Raw genomic sequence first — 19207 nt, forward strand, 5'->3', positions numbered from 1 at the left:
ATGCTAATTTCCCTATTAGCACGTGCAGTAACCAGAGAGGGTAAAATAGTATACACAAGTAGCAAAGAAAGAAAAAAAGCACAGCTGGGCCTTCAAGACTGAGACAACAGGAGTCCTTTATTAATATCAGACCCGACACGGGCCGTGTTTCAGCGTAAACAATGCCTGCCTCAGAGGTCCAAATTTCAATACAAAGATACACAAGCAGGGAGTTCAGTAAGAGCAAATCCTCTAGATAAATATGCAACTCCCCAAGATTTTGATCGCGAAATTAGACAGGAGTTTTCACAATTGAAATCTTGGGGAGTTGCATATTTATCTAGAGGATTTGCTCTTGCTGAACTCCCTGCTTGTGTATCTTCCTATTAGTACGTGACCATTAGCATGGGAGCCCTTACTTCCACCTATCTAGGAGGTGGTAAGGGCTCTTGCTCCACTCCGATGCTAATCAGGTAGCATGTGATAATATGCCCTCACTACCCGATCAGTGCAGGCACACCTACTCTCCGCCCATGGACATGTCTCCTGTGCTGGAAAATATATACTTTCTAGCATGGGATTAGCACTTGCTGAGCAGGAAACCTCCGCAGAACACCTCAGCATGTCCTGCAATAGTGCCATTAGCACACGGTAGGCTCGTGTTATGCCTACCGCGCCTTAATAAAAGGACCCCTAAGAGTTTAAAGTCACTCGTGCACCCTCACACATGCTTATGAATGGACATATACACGCTTAACAAGTGGCCTTATTTTTTTCGAGATATGTCAAAGAGTGTCATACAACAAAGTCTTGGCACCAGGAATCAAGCTTCTTAGTAGTAAAATATGGCAGGAAAGAGACTATTCAATGTGATTTATATACCAGACACATACAAATAAATATGATAAACTTTAATTTAATTTTATTTTTCACTTTAACATTTTCTAAGTGTACATCATGCAGCCTGCCGGTGAATCCACATATCTTAAATGGACAGCATTTTGGAATTAAGAGTAACAGACTTGTTCCCCAGGGTTTCAGACCCACTTTTCAAAAGAATTCAGTACAGTAAGGCATCTGCTGATGCAAGTGTAAATTTGATTTTTTTTTCCTAATACCACCGAACGTTTCCACAATTTAATATTCATCTTTCCTAAATTAAACACTTACTCTACACAGGCACAGACAGCCAAGAGAATACACAGCTGCGGTATACATCACACATATTACAAACTAGGACATGTACAATTCTACAAGAAAACACTGCGTTCTCGCACATCTTCACCCATGAGACCGTATGTGGCACCATTTCTGTAACGAAAGGCCAAATTATTTTGAGTTTTTGAACTGGGAAACTAATGCCTGTATTTGCTGAGATAGCATCTTGTCCACATTCAGTTCGGGAGCTCAATAGAGCTAGATGGAATCCTGCAATAAGAATTCTTAGCAGCTATTCCAATGAAGAAAATATCTTGCTCATGAGAATTGTCTTCATCAAAGCTTACAGTCACTCCATAAAGCTTTAAGCTTCAAAAAACATTTTTCAAATGACATTCTTTTGCTTCGTTCTGTGTGTGTGCTAAATAATAAACTGAGCCGTGCACGATATGTCCTGCCCACATTTTAGAGATTACAAAATTGTAACCTGGAATAAACATATTTTTGGCTGTAACCTGAATAGTCTTATCATTTTGAACCCCTTTTCATGATTATCCACATGTTTCATAACATCTCTGTGTAGACACTGAGAAATGCGAATCGCATGACAGGCAAATCCTGAATTTAGGGAAAAGGATAAGTCTGTAGTGCAAGGCAACAGTGAATGTGTACCTCTGTCAACAATTTTATATCAAATCTTAAAATCACTGCATGGCCCAGCTATATTTTTGTAAATATTTCTAATCTCATGTTTTGAACTAGTTTAGATTTGAGAAATGTGTTTCAATTTCAATCATTCCGTTGAGAGCTATACTCGGCCATGTTCAGGCACAGTTGTCTTAATACTATGGGTCACTGGAAAGTTCTTATGGCTATGGGTCCCTAACAGAGAGGGGAAAATAAATTATTACCCAGCAGCTAAGTAGCAGCATTTAGCAAAACAAAATCATTACACAACTGTCCACAGGCATTGTTTATATGATTTTTCTGCAACATATTCAAATCAATCCAAACATGCCTATCACAATGTGCAAAATTTGTCTCATAAGCCATCCGAAATATAATGATAAATGATTGATATACAAACAAGAATGGATTTTAAATATAGAAATATTTTGCAGGTCTCACTTTGGAATGAAGTCCTATGGTGCAACCTTTTCTCCAGGCTAGAATAGTTAATCTTACGTGCTGTATTCAAGTCGGCTTGAAGTCCCCCTAGGATTTACAGTGCACTAGATGAACTGACTGGCTGATCAGCTACTAGTTTAACCACTGTGTCACTAAGTGAAGTCAAAGCCAACTTAATAGAACTTAAGAGAACTATTCCAATCAAGGTGCTAGAAACTAGGCTGCACTTTAATAGGGTTGGTGGTCTTAACTAAGACAAAAATAAACAATTACTCAGGTGCTCATTTTTCAGAGCAAATGGATCCTAAATGGGGTTAAAAGTGATCCTCTGGTGACACAAGCCAGGCTCAGCTTTTCTTACTACAACCATCAAAAGATAGATTTTCATTATCTAATGATGTCAGACCATGAAAGGATCACTTTTGACTTTCCAATCCATTACAATGTGCAGCATCTGAAAATGCATAAAAAGCGATTTAAGCTGCATCATGAAGTGAAGTGACAGCTTTGCCTTCTTGGGGATAACGTTTAGTGATGGAAATGCACATTAAAGCAAGCGTACTATATAATATATGTAATAAAATGACATTAACACTGCCCTGCACTTTCCTTCTCTCAGACAGGTCAACCCACTGATCCCTCCAAAATGTTTCCAGTTCCACAGACTAATTGGGCAGCAAATGCTATCCTGAGGTAATTCAACCTTTGTAGATTGCAAAGATTAGGGTTACAGTGCATTTCACTATCTTTGCACGTGTGCCAAATTCATAAAAACTAATACACAAAAAAAGATAGTAACAAAAAACAAAAAAGTAATACAAAAATTAAAAAAAAGTTGTTCATGTTCCACTATCTCAAAACATACCTAGTACCAAATATACCTTCTAATAGTCTTTCACAAAAATATGTGTAAATAGTTTCTGTGGCTGAGCACATTTGGTTATTCCTACCAACAGAACACATTCAGCAGCCTGTGTATATCAGTGTAAACAGCAGCAAATGTATCTGAAATTAAATATTTAGCATTACAAAGTAACTTGTTAGTAAATCCAGTGTTATTTTCATTCAGACAGGGGTCCTTCTACTATGTTACGGTAAATTCTTCAGTCATCATGGCTTTAACATGGGATTTGACCCCACAGTAGCTGCAAATTTAACAAAGCAACTATTTTTTTTGGGGGGGGGAGGGGGTAAATTCCCCATTAGTGTGTAGTTACTAAGGAGGCACTTAACACCTCCAATAAGTGGTCCTACATGCTAACTACCAAATGCCTTCCACGCCCACTCTCCACCCATGCTATGCCCCTTCACACAAAAGGCACTTAACACATGGTTTACCACATAGTAACGCCTAAATTACCACAAAGCCCCTTAACGCGGTTCTACACTAGCAGTTACCACACGGTAAACCACGTGTTAAGTGCTTAACGCAGTTCAGAAAAAGATCCCCACAGTAATCTAGTCCACGTCATCTGAAGATTTGAAGGCCCTTTTACTAAAGTGCAGTAAAGTTTTGCAGAAACTGCATAGTAATTCCACAAATGACCAAGCAGTAACTGCAAAACATCTGTGTTAGGAGCATTGTCACCACCTACCCATGCAGTTCATGCAGAGGAAATACATTTAGTGCATGTTAGCTGCATTGCAGATAATACAGATGCTCTTAATGGCATCTAGTGAGGTGGCATTACATTTTCTGCATTAACAGTTGACATGTGGTACATTACCATCCTTTAACTGCAAGGCACAGGTAACATTTATTCCCTGTTAAGCAGTTGACATGGAAATTAATATGTGCTGACTCAACTTACTGTGTTAATAGTTAGGCGCAGGCTAATTCCTGTGTTAACTGCTTAACGCACTTTAGTTAAAAAAAAAAAAACTCCTTCATTTATCATAAAATGCATTATTCAAACATGGTGATTCACAAATGGGCAGCAACAGGCATGCTAAGTAAATATTCTCTCTTCCAGTCACTGATATCCAGTAAAGAACAGAATTTTAAGCATCTACGGAGATAAACAGGATTTCATCTCAGGCACCTGACAGTATCTACGATATCTATGAATGAAACGAGCTGATGGATGGTGAAGCTATGTCAAATCTTATGTACATTCATAACCTTGTTACTTGCTTACTTTAAAAGACTGTGGAAAAATAATTTCTACAACTCGTATTCCTGTAAATGTTGCATATAAACAAAAAAAAATTAACTTTCTTGCTGACAGAATTGTGTATTTCTGCAATCTAGTACTAGAAGTTCAAGACATGTCAACAGAATATGAGAAGGAGAAACATAAAAAGCCTGTTACTTCGGCAACTACATTCAGAACCTTAATAGCAGTTTGTAATGATTTACAGTACTGTTTGAATATGTTGTCTTTTATATAGGGATTCCTATCATCATTAATCTACACCAAAAAAAAAAAAAAAAAATCAAACAGAGACAATGAATCCCTTTTAGGGTTCTTTCCATCAATACATATCAAGTTAGAGCTTTGATGGATTTACTTGACGCTTACATATCCTATCCAAACTCATGGGATAGGACTTGGAGTTACCAAAGGCCTTTATGATGAGACATCAGTTTCAATCATGTCTACAAGGCTAGGGAGAACAAGTCTTTGTAAATATGGCAATAAGAGTATCAAACCAGGTCACAAAATTCCCAGTACCATTTGTGTTAACATGAACACTGAGCTCCCAGATCTGGACATAAGGCAATGGAGTTTTGAAAGGGTGGGACCGTTTGATTATCAATCTTTAGTCAAGAATCCCTATAGACTCCAGTTCTTGAGATACAAGATCTTCCTAATGTATTTTAAACTGCTTCTCCAGGGAACCTTTGTTTGTTTTCTTTGAAAATTTAAAAGTTAAAAATTAATATAAACAATATAGCAGCACATTGTTTCTTTGTCCCCTAAAAATATAAAATAATGTTTATCATACAATAAATCAGATCGGTCACGCAGAACAAAATTTCCTGCCCAAGGCAGCATGTGGTCATTGAGTAGTGAAGTTGGACGCCAGAAGTCAAGATTTCTCAGACGTGATGACACAAGACCATACTGGTGCCCAACAAACTTCAGCCTCTCCCAGCACCAAAGGCTCAGTGGACCAATAGGAGGATCCAGAATTTTAGATCTACTGTTCCCTACAGTAGCTAGATGCGTTAGATACATTGAGTAGATCTCCGAAGAAAAGCTGAATCAAACACTTCTGTACACAGATTCTACAAAGCTCAAAAAATTAGAAACTAGTTTACTGGTTATGTCCATAGTAAGCGCATGGTAGATAAAATGTGGAACAGGTGGAAAAAAAAATCATTAAAGTCCGTCTTTAACATGCTTGGTGGAGGGGTTACCTGTCAAAAAGAGAAAAAAAATAAGTTAAAGGATGAAAACCTTGGCAAGGTTTCAACTTGTTATGGCAGTTTCTCATTTACAGGATCTCCCACTTTACATTAAAATATCCATTTCAAAATACTATGTTTGACTTTAAAATAAATACATATTAATACTTGTGTTTTATTGTGAGAATTCACAATTGAACAGCTTTACATGTATGATCCTCTTTCGAGTTGTTAAATCACTAAGGAGGTCTTTTATTAAAGCCTAGCAGGGCCCATAGGAATAAAAGGAGTGCTGTTGCAGATAACTCAAGCTAAGCTTAGGTAAAAGATCCCCTTACGTATCACAGTTCAAACACCATAGCTGGTGACTCTTAATAGAGAAGCAGCAGACAAGCAGTAAAGACAGCTACCCCTCTCATGCCCTGAGATTTTGAGTGGATGGATAGGGAGAATGTGCTTGTAAAATCAGCCCCAATTGAGGATCCCAGGAACTAGCCGTTGGTAAAATATATGGAAATGCTCTTTAATAATAGATCCTAAGTTAATTATTTCCCTGTCAAGGTGAGAAGTGGAAGAAAAGCAACTTAATGCAATGCTTTGAAATTTTTAAAAAAACTCACACAAGATGGTGCACAGCTAATTAAACTGGACATCAAATCCTATATACACGAGATCTGCTCTCCAGTTTAACTTGCTGAACAACACTGCTTTGGATGAATTCTCTTTCAAAAAAGGTTTTAAAAAGTATGCAAGTACCAAATCACGAATGACTTATTGTGGATGCCACTTGCATAACAGGCTGAATACTTATTTAATGGATGGCTAAGTTGGCCAGAGGATGGCTACTTGCCAAAAATCCCAGTGTAGGATCTGAATTCAGGATATGGGCACAGTGGACAAGTGACCTACTGATTGCACCATGAGACCTCCTCCTTTCAAAAAAAAAATAAAAAGGTTTACTATGAGGCGTATTTTCAAAGCACTTAAAGTTACACAGTTACCTACGGAATTTTGTAAGTCTAAGTGCTTTGAAAATGAGCTCCTATATCATAATAAATACTAGAGAAGTTTGTTTGTTTTGGATGATCTCCCTCAGGAAAAAAAAGGCAGACTTCCTGAAGATCAACTGCAGAATAAACATTTATAGATATTAACACCTGTAGGTCAACAATCATGAAAACATTTCAGCTATTTCGCACTATTTGGTTAAGGGAGTGGGAGAATTTTAGAAGCCAGTGAAATCTTTATAAGGTATTCAAATAATGTTCTGTTGTAGTGAAGGTGGTACTCATCTTTGAAGAATATATTAAAATAGCAAGATGACTTAAGATAGTCCAGGACTATAAATTAAACATATTCTGGTCAATATTCACCCATTGGCTTAGATCCAGATATTCAGAACCAGGCCAAATCATGGTTGGAAGTTTTTCAGGTGCTCTTGATAATCAGACTGGCTACTCAAATTAGATCTCTGGGCAGGGTAGAACAGTCTTATCTGGCTCAAGTTGCCTAGATAATTATCCAGCCACCGGTACTGAATATTGGTGGCCTACAGGTAACTTTCAGCTCCACCCCCGGATCACCTTAGCATTAACAGAATAGAACCAAGGCAGTCAGATCAGATAACTGCTGCTCTATATCTGTGCTGAACCTGATCAGTGGGAAAGGAAAGGGAGAAGGGATGGAATATGATATACCACCTTTCCACTGTTATAATCAAATCGGTTTACATATATACAAGTACATATTTTGTACCTGGAGTAATGGAGGGATAAGTGGCTTGCCCAGAGTCACAGGGAGCTGTGGTGGGAATTAAACCCAGTTCCCCTGGTTCTCAGGCTACTGCACTAACCATTAGGCTACTCCTCCACTCCTACATTGCACAAGCAGCACAATGTAGATTATTTGAAAACAACACGGCCGATTATTCAGTGGGAGGTAACCAGGTAGGAGCTGGTTAGCAAATGGAATGATGTCACTGGAAAACATATATATATTCCAATCAAATTTTTAAACATTGTTTAGGACGTTTTTACTCTTTTTAAAACCTTGTGGCAATTTTAAGTAGGTTTTATCATTTTTACGGATAGGAAATTGTGTTTTTAATTTTTTTTTTCAAATCTTGTTAGGCTATGCTGCTTCTGGTTACACCAGTAAGTTTTGAATAAAGTTCTCCCATCATGCCTAGTACTTAGAATGCTGTTACTGAGAAAGAAGTTTGTGGGATGTTGTTGCTACACTGGTAAGCACTGTAATTTTTGATACTGCTAATATGTGTGTTAAGTAGAGTATTGTTAGCTTTCTAACCATGTTTCTAGACTTTTTTTTTAAGTTTTAAGTATTTTATTTCCACGTAATGCCTATTTGCAGTGCTGGAGAGTTTTGTTTCAGTTTTTAACTAGGATTGTGAGGTGCCTTACATTGTCCTTAGCTGGTATGTATAGTGAATTTTTCAATTATGTTTGGCTTGCACCCTTAATGATACACCATTGGAATGTATCACAGAGGTTTCACTGCATACACTTTTAATTGTTGATTATAAAACAAGCTAACATATTGCACAGACTTGTTATGTAATTATTTATGTTGTCTTAAGGGGTTTTTATTACCATTATGTTTTATTCTTCAAATGCATGACCTTATGTAACTTATTTGTAAAAATGCATTATGACATACTTCAGTTGTGCACACAGTCTTTTGACTTGGATTCCTCACATTTTGCATGTTGTATGCAAGTTTTTTAAAAATTCGATCATGCATTTTATGTTCATATGATTTCTTTTTAGTATTGTACCCCTGAAGCAGCCCGTGCGTGGGTGAAATGAAACATGGACCACATCGGGTGATTATTTAAAAAAAAAGATATTTACATTGAGAACAACATTTAGCTAAGTGTACCTCCAGAACAAGGTTGAGAAGCACTGAACTCCGCCATTCATATGAATCAAGTATTCTCTGTTTAAGAGAAAATATAAGAAAAACATGTGTTGCCAAGGTACTTAATAGCCGTTACTTTATCCATTCACTTTTCATTCTTTGCAACCCAATAGAATGTTGGAAAGAAAAATATATAAGCAATTGAGAATCTGTCTGGGGACAAAATAGCTATCTAAAAACCAATGAAAACGGAATCAAGTTTGGCATGGGGGAGGTGGGGGAAGACATAAGTATTGCCATACTGGGACAGGCTGAAAGTCCATCAAGCCCAGCATCCTGTTTCCAACAGTGGCCAATCCAGGTCATAAGTACCTGGCAAAATCCCAAAAAAGTACAATACATTTTACGCTGCTTATCCTAGAGATAAGCAGTGAATTTTCCCCAAGTCCATTTTAATAATGGTCTACAGACTTTTCTTTTAGGAAGACAGCCACACCTTTTTTAAACCCCGCTAAGCTAACTGCTTTTACTACATTCTCTGGCAACAAATTCCAGAGTTTAATTACACGGTGAGTGAAGACAAGGCCACAAAATTGGCCACATCAGACTGGGCGTTCCAGAGAACTAAAATGCCCAATGCATTTCTATGGGAGAGGCAGCTGGAACAGCTGCCGCATAGAACACTGATACACTGAAATATAGCAATTAGGGACATACTATTTTAAAACTACCCCTGTCCTCTTCTGGTCAAACACACTGAAAATTCCATGAGCCATGCTTCACACCCCTTCACCTTGATGGGCATGTTCTTACTGATTCAGATGTGTATGTCATTTTAATTTTTATAAAGTCTATTGTGAAACCTAGTAAATGAACCATACAATTTTATTAACGGTTGTTATGTACAATGACAAACGATGTAGTTTGCTGCTGGTTCCTGTAATACTGCTTCCTCCTGGGAATGTAGCATGGCAATATCTGCTGCCTTAGGACAGTGACATTTCTGTGGTTAAAACTTTAAAATCCAGCCTTTGAAGTGATAGCTAAAGGTTAGATATTTTATCACAACATTTCATTGTACTATTCTTTCCAAACTGTTGCATTTAAATCACACTTCCCCTCTCCACTCCAGTTCAGAGGCCCACAGAGACAATACAGGTACACATACACAAACACCTAAGCACATACAACCAGATACACATACACATACACCTAAGCACATACAACCAGATACACATACACATACACCTAAGCACATACAACCAGATACACATACACATACACCTAAGCACATACAACCAGATACACATACACAAACACCTAAGCACTTACAACCAGATACACATACACATACACCTAAGCACATACAACCAGATACACATACACAAACACCTAAGCACTTACAACCAGATACACATAAGTACATAAGGAATGCCATACAGGGAAAAGACCAAGGGTCCATCGAGCCCAGCAACCTATCCACGACAGCGGCAATCCAGGTCAAGGGCACCTGGCAAGCTTCCCAAATGTACAAACATTCTATACATGTTATTCCTGGAGTTGTGGATTTTTCCCAAGTCCATTTAGTAGTGGTTTATGGACTTGTTCTTTAACCCCTTTTTCAACTCTGCTAAGCTAACCGCCTTCACCACGTTCTCCGGCAATGAATTCCAGAGTTTAATTATGCGTTGGGTGAAGAAAAATTTCTCTGATTTGGTTTAAATTTACTACTCCGTAGTTTCATCGCATGCCCCCTAGTCCTAGTATTTTTGGAAAGCGTGAACAGACGCTTCACATCCACCCGTTCCACTCCACTCATTATTTTATATACCTCTATCATGTCTCCCCTCAGCCGTCTCTTCTCCAAGCTGAAAAGCCCTAGCCTCCTTAGTCTTTCTTCATAGGGAAGTCGTCCCATCCCCGCTATCATTTTTGTCGCCCTTCGCTGCACCTTTTCCAATTCTACTATATCTTTCTTGAGATGCAGCGACCAGAATTGAACACAATACTCAAGGTTTGGTCGCACCATGGAGCGATACAACAGCATTATAACATTCTCACACCTGTTTTCCATACCTTTCCTAATAATACCCACATCGGTACAAAAGACGTGCTCCTCCCCATTTTGGCACATGGAAAGTGAAATCGTACTGCATGGCCATTTTCTTTTTTCTGCCTTTTTACCCACTGAGGTAAAAATGGCCCCTACCCCACTAGCACAGGGCCCCTCTTACAGCAGCTTGGTAATAGGATCCCTCAGTGCTGCTGCTTGTTATGTTATCTACCACTAGGTGTATGTGCCCTAAGGGACCCTAGTAGGTATGTGTCCCTTTTAAAGTTGATTATTTTCTGTTGTAAAAGTACCTTCGTTTAAAAGTTGTTTAAATGGAATATTGATATTTATGTTTTGAGTTGTATTAAAATCAGTACGTTTGATTTATGATTTTGAAGATATAAATATTTTAAGAAACTATTTTTAGTAACAATTTATTTTTGTTAATACTAGTTTAAAAAGTTTAAGATATATTATGATCTGTAATAAGTTTATTTGTTTTGATGTGTGTTTTTTAGTGTAAAGTAAAGCCCCAACACAGCCTCTTGGGAAGTGAATTGTGGCTATGTCATGTCATTTTTTAATAAAGTTGTGTGTTTTGTGAACCTTGATTGTGATCCATTCTGTTCCTTAACCACACACTATTTTGTCCAGGGCTTCCAGTGCGTAACTGAATCAGAAAACAGCATTCAGCTTTTGCAGTAGGTATTTCTATGTTATTTTATTAATTGATCTCAGAATAGATACATGAGCCACGGTTTATATTTTTAAAATAACCGAACAACCACAACTCTAACTAGATATTTTAGTACCTGAAGCAAGAAAAGCTATTTGCCACCCCATTCCTCTCTCCCTTCACTCCCTCTACTATGATCCCCAGTCCTCCTCCTCTTTCTCCTTCCCCCTCCAACCAGAATGCACTTTCATGCAATGCCAGGCCACTTGCATTTCCATCATTTTCCTGCCCTGGGTAGCAGCTGCCCTTCTCATCCACCATTAATTATGGTCCTATGTGAAAACATTAAGCACAATTCCAGACTGTGAGAGTTATAGAAGAGAGGTCTAATATTGAGGGAGACCAAAGCATGCAAATCAATCTGGCTCATAATACATCTGCACACATACCTGATAAATACTCATTGTGGAGGCGCCTGAAAACCAGAACTGTTTATGGCCTTTGAAGACCAATTCGTCCATCTATTCTTTAGTAGGTGTGTCTTCAGCAGTGCTGCACGTTATTACAGTTATCTGCAATGGGAACAGTTTAAGCATGCCAACAAGTGGCAGGCTAGTTTCCCTGCTCTTTTGTTTGCTAAGCTAAACAGAACTAGACGTTTTCAGTTAATTATTCGGAACTGAACAAAAACTGTATGTTAAGCTGGAGAGGAGAGCAGGGAGGCATTCTGTTGTCATCATAGAGACTCTAGAATCCTACGGTATGCTCCGAACAACACAAGGCATGCCCATGTTTACACAGCGTGCTTTATTTATACAGAAACCGGTACCAGTTACTTTATAACTTTTTCAGCAGACCATGGAACTTAATTATTCCTACTGCAGAAGGTATGTTGTTTGCACAAAGCTCAAATGTTTCATAGTGCACTGCAAGACCGAGTTAGAATTCATCTTCAGTGAGGCATGACATTTGAGGATCTTAGGAACTAGGTTCATCTCTTTTAATTTTGAGCTGCATACAAAAGGTAGAAAGATTTTTGCATGTTCTTTGAATTTGTTTGCAGAGACCAAACACAGCACTACATGTTTTTAGGACTTCAATCACTTCTATCATCAAATGGTTTCCAAACCAGTCTCTGAAACCCAGCCAGCCCATCTAATTTTCAGAATCTTTGTAATGAGTATGTATGGCTGTTTGCAAACATTAAATTGTATGCATATATATTTCATCTATATGAATATCCTAAAAAAAACTGAGTAGATGCTTCTGCTAGAACTATACAGCTCTGGGGGCCCCAAGAAGGTCGCCAGCACTTGACAACATATGGGTTCATCTCCAGAACCCAGGCCAAATTTTCTTCTTAATTTTTCCTCTTCATCCGTGAAAATGGGGAAATGGAAAGCCATAGTGAAAAATCACTACAGCAGCTTCTCTGAATCCCCAGGCTTTGATGGAAAACTATGTTGTGGTTTTCTTCAATGGCAGGGAATGCTGAAGGACTCCTTGATGCAGCATCAGCGGTTGGAGGGCTGCCATACCCTGAGGAGGGCATTTAGCTGAATCTGTTTGACTGAACTCCTCAGCTGACTGCCATCAGTTCTCCACTTCTGGGGAAAGCAACAAGTCCCCCACAAGTTGTTAGGAACCAAAAAGAAGACTTAGAGAGTGCCCCTAAGCAGTCAAGAGACTGCTGGAATGCTTAAGTGCCCAGTAGGCGAGGCAGTAAGCAACCATTGTCAGGATCAGAATTAGGCCCCCACCAGATCATCGTTTCTTGTCCCTGAGAAGCCAAGGAGTCAAAGACCCTAGGAAGGAATTTCCCCTGCAATAATTACTTTGGAGTCCATGTGCCAGGTTATTGTAAAGCTGGAACAAAATGTGAGTAAAAGAGTGGACCAAATAAATTCAGATTTAAGTGATATTACAACCCATGTGACCAAAGTGGGATCTAAAGTTTTAGACTGGTAAAGCATAATAAAGAGGTCAAAGAGAAGTTGGTATCTATACAAGGGATACAAACAAAAATAACACAAGATTGCACTGCATGTTGTAATAAGTGTGAAATGCCTGAAAATAACTTGGAGACAATTTGTGAGTGCTAATAATTACAAAGAGTACCATTATTGGCTCCTAGAGAACTTTTTTAAGAAATATCTAATGGAGGTTCTCGAAAATCACTTATGAGGCTCTTCCTCCTATGACAAAAATCTATTATCTACCATACAAGAACATAAAGAATTTTGAACAACTGGAAGGTGAGGGGAAGATTTCTGTTTCATTGGACAGTCTAAATGTCACCAAGTTATTGGCGATATCTCTAGATAGTGCTTAAGATCGAGGGTCGCTCCTTGTGTCCTTTGTATTTGAAAGTGGCAAGACTCATATCATGAGACCATTTCCAACTTAGATCTTCACAATTTGTTGGTGAGTAACTATGGTGTTTTCCGTAGGTATATTGAGAGAACCAGGAAAAACAAACTTTTACTGGCTCTACGTACGTGTGTTATATAAAATAATGATTTAATCTTGCAATTTCTTGTTAAATGTTTAGTAAAATTTCAAATGTAAGATATATGATTTATGACCCTACTCAGGTTAAGCTATTTTTTTGATAAGTTTCCTTTACAGCTTGTACCTGATGCTTAATGTGGACAAAGTATTTTGCAGGGATTTCAGATTGTGATGAAAGTTAGCATTGGGGGCTTTTCCTTTTGATTTTCCCTTTTGCATCCTCCAAGATTTGCATTTTCTAGGGCCTTTCCCTTTTGTTGAAGGCTTAGAGAGGTTAGGATGGTATTTTTGGATATAGCTTTGTATTATGATTACTTTTGATTGTTAGGTCCCATAATTTCCTATTTCTGTACAAGTTTTTCAGCTTGATATTTAAATTGTAAGTAAAAAAAAAAGCAAAAAAAAAAGCTATACACTTCTTGTAGACACAATATTTGCTGTTACTTTCCGAGAGGAAATAGTGCTACAGGAGAAGGATTGGGGGCAGGCAGGTTTCAAGGCCTCGTGGGTATGTCCCCTTTTCCCGTCTAACTTTTAAAGCTGGGAGGCTCAGGTCCCCAATTACTGAAGGGGAAAAAAAACCTGACAGGTCTTATGGGTTCTTATTCACTCTCTCCTACTCCAGAGAACTGTCTCTACCCCTATCTGACCCACCCCATGAGCATCGTGGCTCCCAAATTCCAGAACAGTAGACAGGAAGGCATTAACCCCTCTTGTGCTCATGGGCCTACATCCCACTGAGGGGAACAGGGCAATGTAAATGCTGTTCTCCAATATCCTAAAACAAAAGTTTAGGTACTCATGGTATTTGAATTAAAAAACAAACAAACCCCAAAACAACATAAAACTAACTTGGCACAATATAAAACTAACTTGGCAGAGTGGGACACACGATGTGCTGAACAGGACAGATCAGATTGCTGCCCAACTCCATCAGCCCTGTAAATTTGACTTCATTCACTATAAATCACATCTAAATTTGCTTTGGGTGCTCCGTGGAGAATAGGTGCTGAATTTTTTTTTATTCATTTTTGGAGTCCGGGTCTCAGCTGCACAACTCAAATTATTATTATTTTTTTTATTGACAAGTCAATATAATAAAATCACAACCAAAGTAAGATAAAATACAAAAAGTATCCCTGCCCTAATGATACAAAAACCATAGTACCCTCATCCTAATGCCATGATAAGGAGATAAAATACCACAAACCATCCAGTTGAAATGTAGCATTAGAAACCCAAAGGTAGCTGAACAGGAAAAATCCCATGGAGGGCCAAAAGGGAGTGCAAAAATGGGAAATGAAGGACAGCTGGACAAACCACTGGTTTAACCAATCCACTTTATTCTTCAAACGTGTGTGGAGACTCAACAGGGGAACTGTGTTTCGGCATGCAAGATGCCTGCCTCAGGAGTCTATAAACAAAAATAATGAACTTGCATATATATATATATATATATATACAAAGGATAAGAAATATACAAACAGAATAAAAAAACAAATTGTGGGTAAAGTCTAAAAATATAAATGAGTATGTAAAAAAAATACATAGGAGCAGTGGTCAATTTCATATATTTTTGCCGAGTACCAACAAAGTATATAAAAACATAACCATACTGAAATATAAAAGAAGAATGTATATAAAAGCATAGAGGTACATAAAAATGCCTTATTAACTATGAATGGGTGTGCAAAAAAGAATGTGATATCAAACATCTAAATGTATACAAGAATCCGGTTGAGGATGGAGAAGAGTCACTAACCTGCTGGTGTGGAACTCAGAACAAATGATAAATGATGGTCGGAGCTGGGAGTTGTGTGAGGGTCTTTAAAAAAAATATGCTGGTATTAACAGTTCTCTGTCTGGAAAATAAGAAGTTTCGAAGTGTATAAGATATGGCGAATAGGCGCAAAAAGAAAAGTGCCCCATGTGAGAGAGAAGAAAAGAATGGGTTGCCAGTATCACCGGGAGAGACAAGTAAAAACTAGGAGAGGTGAAGTGAATGGGAAAAAGCTGGTGCGGGAAAAGAGCCAGTGCAAGAGGGCATGCAGGGAGACCTTCGCTAGAATACAGGGGGAGAAAAAGGCAACAATAATTAGGCTGGGGCAGAAGGTAAAACAATGAGGCAGAAGGCAACAGAAATAAAAAGTAAAAAAGCAAAAAAGTAAAAAGGGAACCTTACCAAGTTCGTAAGGCAAACTGACCTGCCTTGATAAAGCGAAAAGGACAGCGAAGTAGAAAACGCTGGTATAAATGGACAAAAGGCACCAAAACGCCACACATGCTCATAGAAAGGACACAGTCTGGATGATGTAACCAGGCATTTGGTGACATAAGGGAGAGAGTGTGTGTGACAGAAGAACTGGAAACGTGCAACAAAAAAAGGGAAAAAAAGCCATTTACCCAGTCATAAATCGCTCATTTTCAGTTTTCAAATCAGGAATAACATTCTGTACTTACACAATTTGTGGTGTGCCACAGGAATCTATTTTGTCACCATTGCCGTTTAACATTTTTGTGAGCCCTTTGGCATCATTAATCCAAACCCATGGAATATCAACATACTTTTATGTTGAAGACATTCTTTTAGTCTGTTACACAAATGAGGATCTTATTAATCTTTGACCAATGTGTGGATATCGCTTCTTGGTTACAAGAGAACTATCTGGTTCTCAATACAAAAAGAACTGTTTGTTGGATCACTGACCAAGTTCACCAACACTACTAGCTCCTCTCTTTGGTTAGCAGATTTCCCCAGTTAATTCATTCCACATCTTAGATGTTATTCTGGATTAACATTAAGCCACACTGAGCCCACAAATAGGTGGGAAAATGTGGGATACAAATGCAATAAATAAATTTAATTTTTTCTCAACAGATCTCGGCAGTTCTAAAGTCTGGGGGGTTTTGTTTTGTTTTTTTGCTTTGTATCAATTACACTCAATCTGCAATTTTTTTAGATACTGAAGCTTTACAAAGTCTTTACCATGCCTACATAGGTTCTCAATTAGATTACTGTAATGCCATCTATGCTGACACTTCTCCAAACCGATCTAAAATGGCTACAAGCCCTGCAAAACACAGCGGCCTAATTTTGTTGCAGGGCCAGACATGGAGATTCTGTTCCTCCCCTATTTCTAAGATTGCATTGGCTTCCAGGTTCAATTTTGGATCAAATTCAAAAGGGTAATATTTACTCTGGCCTTTAAAGCAATTCATGATGGTACTCCAGACTCGTCTAATCTTTATGTTCCCTCTCACTTATTGTATTCCATCAATGATCATAGACCTGTTCTCCCAGGTCCCTCATGAGCCCACTGGGAATCTACAAGGAACAGTGCCTCTTTTTTTTTTCTTAGCGCCATATCTTTGGAATAACCATCCTCTGGAATTACGATCTGAATTATCTTATAAACACCTTAAATCTAAACTAAAGACTCATCTGTATTGTGTGGCATCTAGTGAGTCTGGAGTGCTGTTTTGATGGGGAATGGTGGCATCAATGGTATTGGGTGTTTTTTGAAATTGTGAATGGTTCTCTCTCTTGGATTGACTGAGTCTTAATTATATGGAGTTCTATTTCCATTCTTTGGTTATCTGAAATGTAAATCTCTGATTGGCTAATCACCAAGACTGGCGATACACCAAGTTTTAAATAAATATAAACAAACATATATGCTAATCTAATGGCAAAACATAGTGAGTGGGGTACTTTCTAGCTACTTTCCATTTAGGAGGGATACAAGGCAAGGTTGTCCTCGCTTTTCATTGCTATTCTTGCACTTTTGGAGCTTCTGTTATTTCATTCAAAAAGTAAGCCATTAGTGAAAGGTACTATCTACAGACCCAGTAAATTTTTTATAATGGTTCTAAAAATGTAATGACTCCCCCAGCCTCCAACCTGAAGCTGAATTTAATCAAACCAGAGGCACTTCCAATAGGGGGAGCGCAGAAAATGCTCTGGAGAGCCTACTTCCAGTCTTAAGTGGACAGAAGATACTTTAGGCATTATCATTGCCAGGAATTTAAATGTTCTATTTCAAGCCAATATACAAACCCTTCTATACGATTTGCAAATGATCTTTTGAAATTGGGCAACCTTCCTACTATCATTAAGGGAATATATTGCTTATTTCATACGACTCTACCACCAAAGTAGCTCTCTTTTTCAAACACTCCCTCTTTTTATGTCAAAAAGATGTCAACTTATTGATAAAAAGCCCACAACTACTGATGAACACTCCAGAGTAGGGAGTTTCTCTCTCCCTGATATCAGGTTTTACACATTACAGCATTGCAAGTACCATGAGACATGTGGCCAATTGGCATTGGCTGAAAACCACATTGTGCTATACTCCCCTGGAAACAAAGCAGCATGTGGTGGCTCCATTAGCTCTTTACTATGGTCTTAAACATCTCTGCGGCCAATTGTCACAAAATGTAGCTGGTTGGGCCACGGAGGAAGGTATGGAGGGCTTATTATAAAAGAAAAATACTACTGACTCTAGGGCCACCCCTTTACATCAACTTCAAGGTAATCTGGACTTTCTGCCACGCACAAAAGCCAGTGCCCTGCTCAGGTGGTACAACAAAGACTTGCAAAACATCTCAGATATCGATGACTGCAGTCAGATCAAACCCTTTGTTGACCTTTCGTTTGACTAATCCTGTTTTTTTTTTTTTTTTTACATGTTTACAAGTCGAGCTTTACATCGATCCCTTAAGTAAGCACAAGCTCAAAGGTGATGTAACTGAGCCCATGGAGGATATTTCACAGTGGTACACAGTCTAAAGTATCTAGAATAACCAATCATCACAAAAACTTCTTACGATATACTATCCAACGATTTTGGTGCATTAATCAAATGGAACCAATATTTGGTTTCAGATATGTGGACTGTTCTGAGTGAAAGTGGCTTTAAAGAATAATACTCTATGAAAGAAGCTTCTGTTACAGATTAGCAATTTCAATTTATCATGGGAACATATTTTTTTTTTGGAATGCATTTCTACATGAAATGTATCAGAGATCGATGATTGTCCAAAATGTAAAACGACAGGTGCCATACGGGGTCATGTTTTCTAGTCTTGTCCTGTAATCCAGCACATCTGGACTTCAGCTGACCAGCATCTTCTAGATATTGCATATATTTTCTCCACTAGAAAGCTGAGATGCAATTATTTGAAGACATTTTTTGTTTACCAGCCCTCGGGTGGATAAGGGGGCAAATTATTGCTTAGGGAACATCCTTTTTGGTTAAAAAATGTTTTGACCAATGGGCATTTGCTAGAATCACCAAGCATGACTTGGTAGGAAACTATATTATATAAATTAATATAATATTTGGAAAAGAAAAAAAAGGGCACTATCGACTTTTCTGAGGAAATGGCAAAAGTTTTCAACAAGTTTGGGAGGCATACTAGGTCATTTCCACATAAGGAAAGGATTTTGCTTACTGCTTAATTCCTAGAT

At 38.2% G+C, this 19207-nt stretch overlaps 1 protein-coding gene across 1 annotated transcript in view; it reads right to left on the minus strand.

Moving 5' to 3' along the window:
• Positions 1 to 3096: 3096 nt before the first annotated feature.
• The window catches only part of KIF5C (kinesin family member 5C), a 216527-nt gene continuing 200416 nt past the window's right edge, over positions 3097 to 19207 (minus strand). The window contains exon 26 of the mRNA XM_030210027.1: positions 3097 to 5629. The gene's annotated coding sequence lies outside the window, so the exon portion shown is untranslated. The remainder of the gene's footprint in view (positions 5630 to 19207) is intronic.

Source organism: Microcaecilia unicolor, chromosome 7, assembly GCF_901765095.1.
Source record: "Microcaecilia unicolor chromosome 7, aMicUni1.1, whole genome shotgun sequence".
In the NCBI taxonomy this organism is placed as follows: Eukaryota; Metazoa; Chordata; class Amphibia; order Gymnophiona; family Siphonopidae; genus Microcaecilia; species Microcaecilia unicolor.